This window comes from Canis aureus, chromosome X, assembly GCF_053574225.1.
Source record: "Canis aureus isolate CA01 chromosome X, VMU_Caureus_v.1.0, whole genome shotgun sequence".
NCBI classification, from domain to species: Eukaryota; Metazoa; Chordata; class Mammalia; order Carnivora; family Canidae; genus Canis; species Canis aureus.
The window spans coordinates 8336371-8344705 of NC_135649.1; the positions used below are offsets into that span (position 1 = coordinate 8336371).

Genomic DNA, 8335 nt, shown 5'->3' on the forward strand with positions numbered 1-8335 from the left:
AAGTTGGAAAGCAAATGAACCAGTGATAATTGGCTTAGAACTAAGAAAGCTGAATCTCAAGCAGGCCTTAGGAAAAGTGAGAACTAACCAGATTGACATTACAGAATCCTTACAGATTCAGGGAATATTAGCACTAGGTACTTACTGGGCATGAAAGGGAAATGCTAAAATAAGAAGAAAGGTAAAAAAAAAACTTGGAAAACTTCCAGATTTCTTTTTTTTTTTTTAATTTTTTATTTACTTATGATAGTCACACAGAGAGAGAGAGAGAGAGAGGCAGAGACATAGGCAGAGGGAGAAGCAGGCTCCATGCACCGGGAGCCCGACGTGGGATTCGATCCCGGGCCTCCAGGATCACGCCCCGGGCCAAAGGCAGGCACTAAACCGCTGCGCCACCCAGGGATCCCAACTTCCAGATTTCTAGATCCCTTATCCAGTCTTTGCCCTGAAGGAATTGTCTCTGTCCCGCTCTAGCAGATACCTGTAGATTTACTTTCTGGAAATACCAGGCACAGTTGAGGGTATGTGTACTAAAAAACAGGCATATTAAATGACCATGAACCACGTGCACAATAAATGCTGTGAATTCCTGGCTCTCCTCCCTTAATTCTCACTGAGTGTTGCTCCCAAATCTCTGGCAGCCAGCCAGATCCTTACCCATCTAGAAAGAAGATAAGAAAATTCTTCTTAATGAAATTTGATCAAAGAAGAATGAAATAAATATATAAAAATGTGGCATTCCTTAATAAAAAAAAATAGCATTCGGGTAATTTTGCAACAAAATTCTATGTCAACCAGATTCACATACGCACAGAACTTCCAAACATCATTTTATTCCTTTATCCTTAATTATGAGCAGATAATCAAGGGTTATCAGGCATCTGACAAAAACTTCAAGGAAAATGAAAAACAACAGAGTAACAAAGTAAAATAAATACATATTGGAAGAAACAGAAAAACTGGTGGGAATAGAAAACTTCAAAACACTCTTAGCATTACTGTAATCTGAGGAGGAAGACTAGGTGCTATATCATATTTCCATGGGTGAGGAACTTTAGAATTTGTAGAGGCTGAAAGCCTTGCCAATATGCCATAGAAAGCAATACAGAAAAACATATTTTTCTTTTCATGTTTTTATATAAAAATATTTCATAGCTTAAGCATTGAAACCAGTAGTGATTTATTTTTTAATTATTTTTTATTGGAGTTCAATTTGCCAACATATAGCATATCATCCAGTGCTCATCCCATCAAGTGCTCCCTCAGTGCCCGTCACCCAGTCACCCCAACCCCCCGCCCACCTCCCCTTCCACTACCCCTTGTTCGTTTCCCAGAGTTAGGAGTCTCTCATGTTCTGATTTATAATGCAACATTTAATAATCTCTCATTACACAGCTTTCTATTCACATCCCATTTTAACCCCCAGTATCTACTTCATGGGTTTTATTCAAATACATTTGTCATGTGCAACGAAATGCAGGTGAGGGGGGGACACAGAGATAGGGAGGGAGGGAGGAAAGAAGGGAGTGGAGAGAGAAGGAAAGATTCCACTATAATGCCTGGTATGGGATAGTTTATTTTCCTATAAACATTGGAACACACCCTGCACATGCTATGCAACTGGTTATTCCTTCATCATCCCCATGGACATACATACCAAGATGTATGTATCACTGGACAGATATGTAGATATATAAATAAAGACAGTATATTTTCAAATTAACCTCTGGATACCATAAACAATGTTATACGGATAATTTTTTTTTCAAAACGGAATCTTGGTTTTTCAATGTCAGATTCATATTTATCTAACAGCATTTTGTATATTCATTTTTTTCCAACAGCTGAGTAACATTCCATTGTATACATAGACCACATATTCTTCTTCTTCTTTTTTTTAAAGATTTTATTTATTTATTCATGAGAGACACACACACAGAGAGAAAGAGAGGCAGAGACACAAGCAGAGGGAGAAGCAGGCTCCATGCAGGGAGCCTGACATGGGACTCCATTTGGGGTCTCCAGGATCACACCCTGGGCTGAAGGTGGCGCTAAACCGCTGAGCCACCCGGGCTGGGCTGCCCAACCACATCTTCTTTATCCATTCGTCTTTCGATGGACACCAAGGCTCCTTCCACAGTTTAGCTATTGTGGACATCGCTGCTAGAAACATCGGGGGTCATTTTTTCCATTGTGTACTTCATTTAAACTCTAGCTAATGCTATACTTTTAAAATGTATGTATGACAGATCCATCATATACTTTGGTTCCTGCTTTTGCCAATCTCCTTATCAGTGTCCTTTTTTAAAAAAGGTTTTATTTATATATTTTGAGAGAGAGAGAGAGAGAGAGAGCAAATATGAGGGAGGGGCAGAGGGAGAGTGAGAAACAGACTCCCCGCTGACCAGGAAGCCTGCTGTGGGATTCGATCCCAGGACCCTGGGATCAAGAGCAGAGCCGAAGGCAGGTGCTTAACCAAATGAGTTGCTCAGATGCCCAGTAGTGTCCTTTTTTATGGAAAACCTAGGAGGTTTTTGTTAAGACTTCATATAGCAACTAACTAAAAAATTATCCAAGTAGGCAAATACCAGTTGCACTGACTCAAGATTTGAGTTATAAAAAGTGAAAATAAAATGATGTAATGTTTTGGAAAAGAAATAACTGTGACCAGTGGTAAGGGTAGGAGGGTAATAATAGTTCTACCAGAAAATGAGGAGGCATTATGACGTATAAGTTATAAGCAGGAGCTCTAGAATCTGGGAGACTGCATCTAAATCTCAACTCTCACTTACATAATAGTATGAACCTGGGCAGATTACTGAACTTCTCTGAGATTCAGTGTTCTGATCTTTAAAATATTGGGTCAGTAAACATTTTCTGTAAAAAAAAAATCAGGTAGTAAATATTTTAGACTTTCCAGACTATATAGGTCTCTGTTGTTTTAGCACAAAAGCAACCACAGACACTATGTAAATGAATGGATATGGCTGTGTTCCACTAACTTTGTATAAACTAAGAAGTTTGGAAAATGCAGTCTAATGGATGATTTCCTCAAAATTATACAATACCTATTTTCACATGCAGAATTGCAAAAAAAAAAAAAGAAGGAAAACCAGAAAAATTGACCCAAACAAATATAAAAAAATCATTAAATGTATTCTGTAAATTTTACTTGGTCCTTATTACAAAATATAATAAAAGAGAGGTCACTCTAACAGTTGTTTACAATAGAGGGGGGGCAAAACTCTGACAATCTAGCCCAGCAACACAACCTGAAACTGATTTAATTTTGATACAAACAATAAGAAAGTAAAATGTGAAAGTACAACATTATTGACTAGAAGAAAACAATGTTTTCATTGATTTTTTATAAATATATTACTAAAAATTATTTTTGTCAGGCTTAAGTTTATATTTAGTAAGACAAATTTCTCATATCCTAAAATTGCTTTCCCAGGAAGAGAGCACATATTTTTTTCACCAGTAATAAGAAACATTAATCATTACATCATGTCATTTCTGACAGTTGCATATTGACTCTATTTCTTGGCACTATCTGCAAAAAGGATATTTCACTTATTGATATTTCACTATTCAAAGCTCTTCTGGGATCTAAAAAGTTAGTTCAGTTTCCAGAAAGACCTAATTGTAAATACTGGGTTAGATAACATCAACATTTCTAAATATTCTTTCTTTGTAGCAATCCCATTTCATACTGGTTTCCAGAACACTTTATCAGGCTACTTTATTTTTTGTTTTTTATATGTATATTTTCATTGGAGTTCGATTTGCCAACATATAGCATAACACCCAGTGTTCATCCCATCAAGTGCCCCCCTCAGTGCCCATCACCCAGTTACCCCATCCCCCTGCCCACCTCCTCTTCCGCTACCCCTTGTTTGTTTCCCAGAGTTAGGAGTCTCTCATGTTCTTTATGCAAATATTTATTGAGTACCTACTGTGTGCTTAGTTTCAAATGATGATTGAAAAAATTTATAAAACAGCATAATTTGACACAAATTATTGGTAGAAAATATTAGGAAAACATTTTGAGCAGAACACACAGAAATATAGCAAGATCCTTATATTTTATCTGGAAAGAGTAATAGTAATTCCCCTATAAAACCTTTCTATGCTTTATTTGGCTTCCTATGAATTTTCACGTAGAATCCATTTTACTGCCTTATAATATAGATGGAATTGACACTGATAAATAAGTCTTACTCATTCTGAAAATAAGTAATTGACCTTCCTAAAAATAAAGAACAAAGACAACTTAAATGAACTTTCAATTTCATGGCCTAAGGTCACAAGAAACCTAGCCTGAAGAGTGACAGGACTCTAACCTTAGTCCCCATCTCTATTTTAAGACATGTTTTTACTTTAAGAAATCAGAATAATGCCTGAAGGAAATGTATAGTAATAATACTAGAGAAATTTGAAGTTATTTGAGAGAATGGTATGGTTATACAGTGCTCAACAGTGATGCCTTCATTGGAAATGTTTTATTTTACTAGTTTTCAACTAACTTATTGAAACCCTTATTATATTAAGGGTCAACTATATGCTGTGGCCTGCAGGAATACACAGATAAATGAAAGCCAAACCCCGCCCTCGAAAAGGTCTTAGGTGGGCAATGTTGTTTTTTTTTTTTTTTTTTCTGTTAAAGAGCTAGATAGTAAATATTTTTGGCTTTGTGTGCCATATGGTCTTTATTGCAACTACTCAACTCTGCCCATGTAGCATGAAATTAGCCATAGAAAATAGATACATGAATGTGTATATGATTTTTTGCTTGTTTGTCTAATCAGGCAGCCAAGCTGAATTTGGCCCACAGGCCATTATTTACTGACTACTGATCTAGTATCAGAACAACAGACAGGTATATATGTATAATGTATACATATTAATCAATGCTTGTCCATTTTTAGGGACTGGCTAGAATGTATTTAACTGGATTTTGAGGCTGCAGCAGGAAAGTATGGCATAATCAATTAGCTATGCTTTCATATGTGCACTGGGGTGGTTGTAGAAATGTCATCTACCTACCTGTTTTTAACATTAAAGACAGACAATAACAATAAAACATTAAAATTTGTGGAAAATGCCATAAGAAACATATGTACATAAGGCAAAAAAAGTACTTAAAAGGTATTGGAAATACCAGAAGGGATTGCTAAAAGTTTTACAAGAAAGAACAATAAGCCTCAGTGTCTCCAAATCATCAATAATTGCTCCTATCAATGTATTTTTAAAACCATACCATAAGCCATAAAGAAAAAGACAAATAAATATGATCAGATAAAAATTAAGGATTTCTACAGGACAAAGATGATAAACACATTTCTCAAAAGACAAATGAGAAATCGGGCAATATATTTGATACACTTGACAGACAAAAGACAGTTTTACACAATATAGTATGAGCTTTATGCATTTAAAGAATAATTTCTTTATACAAATAGAGAAATTAAGGACAAAAATGCCAAAGGAAAGGACACGATTAGCACTTTAAAGAAACTCCAATGGCTTATTGACATGTATAAATGTTTGAGTATCACTGTTAATTAAATGTTTAAACAAAAGAAGATAATTCTCAATAACTACAGATGACTGTGAACATTGACATTTAGTGCCTCAGAGTAATGGTAGTATCGCTGCCTATAAGCTGCCTATACACTTATTCATGCATCTATGTGGCATTCACTTACTCGTTCAAGCATTTACTGAGCTCCTCTTATATCTCAACTACCTGAATAGACAGCAAAGCCATGCACTTTCTGTTCATTAAAAGTTCATATTTAATATTAAAGGTAAAGATGTGAAAGATCTAAAGGAACTGTGACTTAAAATTTCCCAGCAAACAAACAAACAAACAAACAAACAAGTAAATAAATAAAATTTCCCACCTAGGGGAAGTCTCAATTGTTTCATTTCTACTCCCCAAAAGTATGAATGTAGGTAGGGGGACTTCTACACTTTCTAGGGGTCCAGAGAATGCTTGTAGATGTTCTAGGGCTTTGCAGAGAAGGTTCTGCCTAGGATGATCACATGGAGATATGTCAAAGTCTTTAGGCTCCAGCATCTGTCCCACTAGATAATCAGTGGGTAAGGTGCTGAATGCTGACAAAGTGAGGCCCTCATCACAAGTATGGTGGGTGAAAATGACAGGATGGAAATAGTTATGCCAGGCAACTAGAAATCAAAAGAGAAAGCCCCCCACCTCAAAAAAGCAGAGAAAGAGGATATGAATAATAGAATCAATAAGTACAATGTTCACAGCAGCAACGTCCACATAGCCAAAGTAGGTAAAGCGCCAAGATGTCCATCAACAAATGAATGGATGAAGAAGATATGGTATGTACACACACACACACACACACACACACACACACACACACACTGGAATATTACTCAGCTATCAGAAAGGTTGAATAGTTACCATTTGCATCAAGGTGGATGGAGCTGAAGGGTATTATGCGGAGCAAAAAAAGTCAATCAGAGAAAGATTATTACGTGGTTTCACTCATATGTGGAATATAAGAAACAGCATAGAGGATCATAGGGAGGAGGGAAAACTGAATGGGAAGTCACCAGAGAGGGAGACAAACCATTAGAGACTCTTAACTATAGGAAACATACTGAGGGTTGCTGGAGGGGAGGTTGGTGGGGGGATGCAGTAACCAGGTGATGGGCATTAAGGAGGGCACGTGATGTGATGAGCGCTGGGTGTCACACACAACTGATGAATAACTGAACTCTACATCTGAATCTAATGATGTACTATATGTTGGCTAATTGAATTTAAATTTAAAAAAAGCAATAAGTACAAACCAGATTATAGAAAACTTACCCTCAACAAACAGATAATACACATTATTTTGAAGCAATCAAGGAACAGTCTCGAATATTGACAATGTACAAGTTCATAAAGAAAGCCTTAAAAAAGCTTGATGAATCATTATCCTACAGACTATGTCCTTTGACTAAACTAAACTTAGATTTTAAAGGATAACTTAAAAATCTAATGTTTAGAAACTAAAATCATACTAAATGATTGGATTAAAGAGGAAATAATTAAAAATTGTGAGATAGTCCTAACACCGTTTAAACTAGAAGATCTGTGACATATAACTAACAAGTGTTGTGAGAAATTTACTGCTTTAAATCTGTTATCAGAAATAAAATATTGAGGACAGATAAGCTATGTGTTTAGCTCAACAAGCTGGAAGAAAGGGCAACAGAGTAAATGCAAAAGAAACCAGAAGGGAGGTAATAGACAGAAATATAGACCAAAAGAACAATTACAACATTAAGAAATGATTACTTAAAAAGATTAATAAGAGGTGGGCCGCCGGGGTCGGTGAAGGGTCTCAAGATGGCTGGGCAAAAACTTGCTCTAGAAACCATTGACTGGGTAGCTCTTGGGGAGATCATACCCCGAAACCAGAAGGCCATTGCCAACTCCCTGAAATCCTGGAATGAGATGCTTACCTCCAGGTTGGCTACTCTTCCTGAGAGACCACCTGCTATCTACTGGGCTTACTACAAGGCCAATGTGGCAAAGGCTGGCTTGGTAGAAGACTTTGAGAAGAAGTTTAATGCCCTGAAGGTTCCTGTGCCAGAGGATAAATACACTGTCCAGGTGGATGCTGAGGAAAAAGAAGATGTGAAAAGCTGTGCTGAGTTTTTGTCCCTCTCAAAGGCCAGGATTGAAGAATATGAAAAAGAGCTGGAGAAGATGAAGAACATAATTCCATTTGATCAGATGACCATTGAGGACCTGAATGAAGTCTTCCCAGAAACCAAATTAGACAAGAAGTATCCCTATTGGCCTCACAAGCCAATTGAAAATTTATACCCCGGCCCTCATATTATAAACATTGGACATTAAAAATAATGATACGGGAAAAAAAGATTAATAAGATAAACCACAAGTAATACATGAAGAGAAAGAAAACTAAGACTCAAAATATGAACAAGGAAAAACACTATAGCATCTTAAAAAGGAATGAAATAGTGTTATGAGTAAGTACTTGCCAATAAACTGGAAGCTCAAGAAGAAATGAACATATTGTTGGGGGAAACAGTATAAATGACTAAATTTTCCAGAGGAAACCTGTAAATCCAATTGTTTGGGAGACTCTTATTTGTTCTGGTGTGATTTTGAACACATTTAGCCTCTCTCCACTACCTCACTCACTTCTCCCCAGGAAAAGGGAGGGCTTTAGTTTGTAAATTTGTAAGAAGAAGGGACACGCTTCACTCAGCCCCTTCTCATCCACTCTTTTTCCACAGCTAAAAGGCAAACTCTGATCTGCCTTGTGGTAAGGGA

The 8335-nt window shown here is 36.7% G+C and overlaps 1 pseudogene; it reads left to right on the forward strand.

Moving 5' to 3' along the window:
* The first annotated feature begins 7352 nt into the window (after positions 1-7352).
* Positions 7353-7894, forward strand: LOC144308355 (ATP synthase peripheral stalk subunit d, mitochondrial pseudogene; annotated as a pseudogene).
* The last annotated feature ends 441 nt before the right edge of the window (positions 7895-8335 follow it).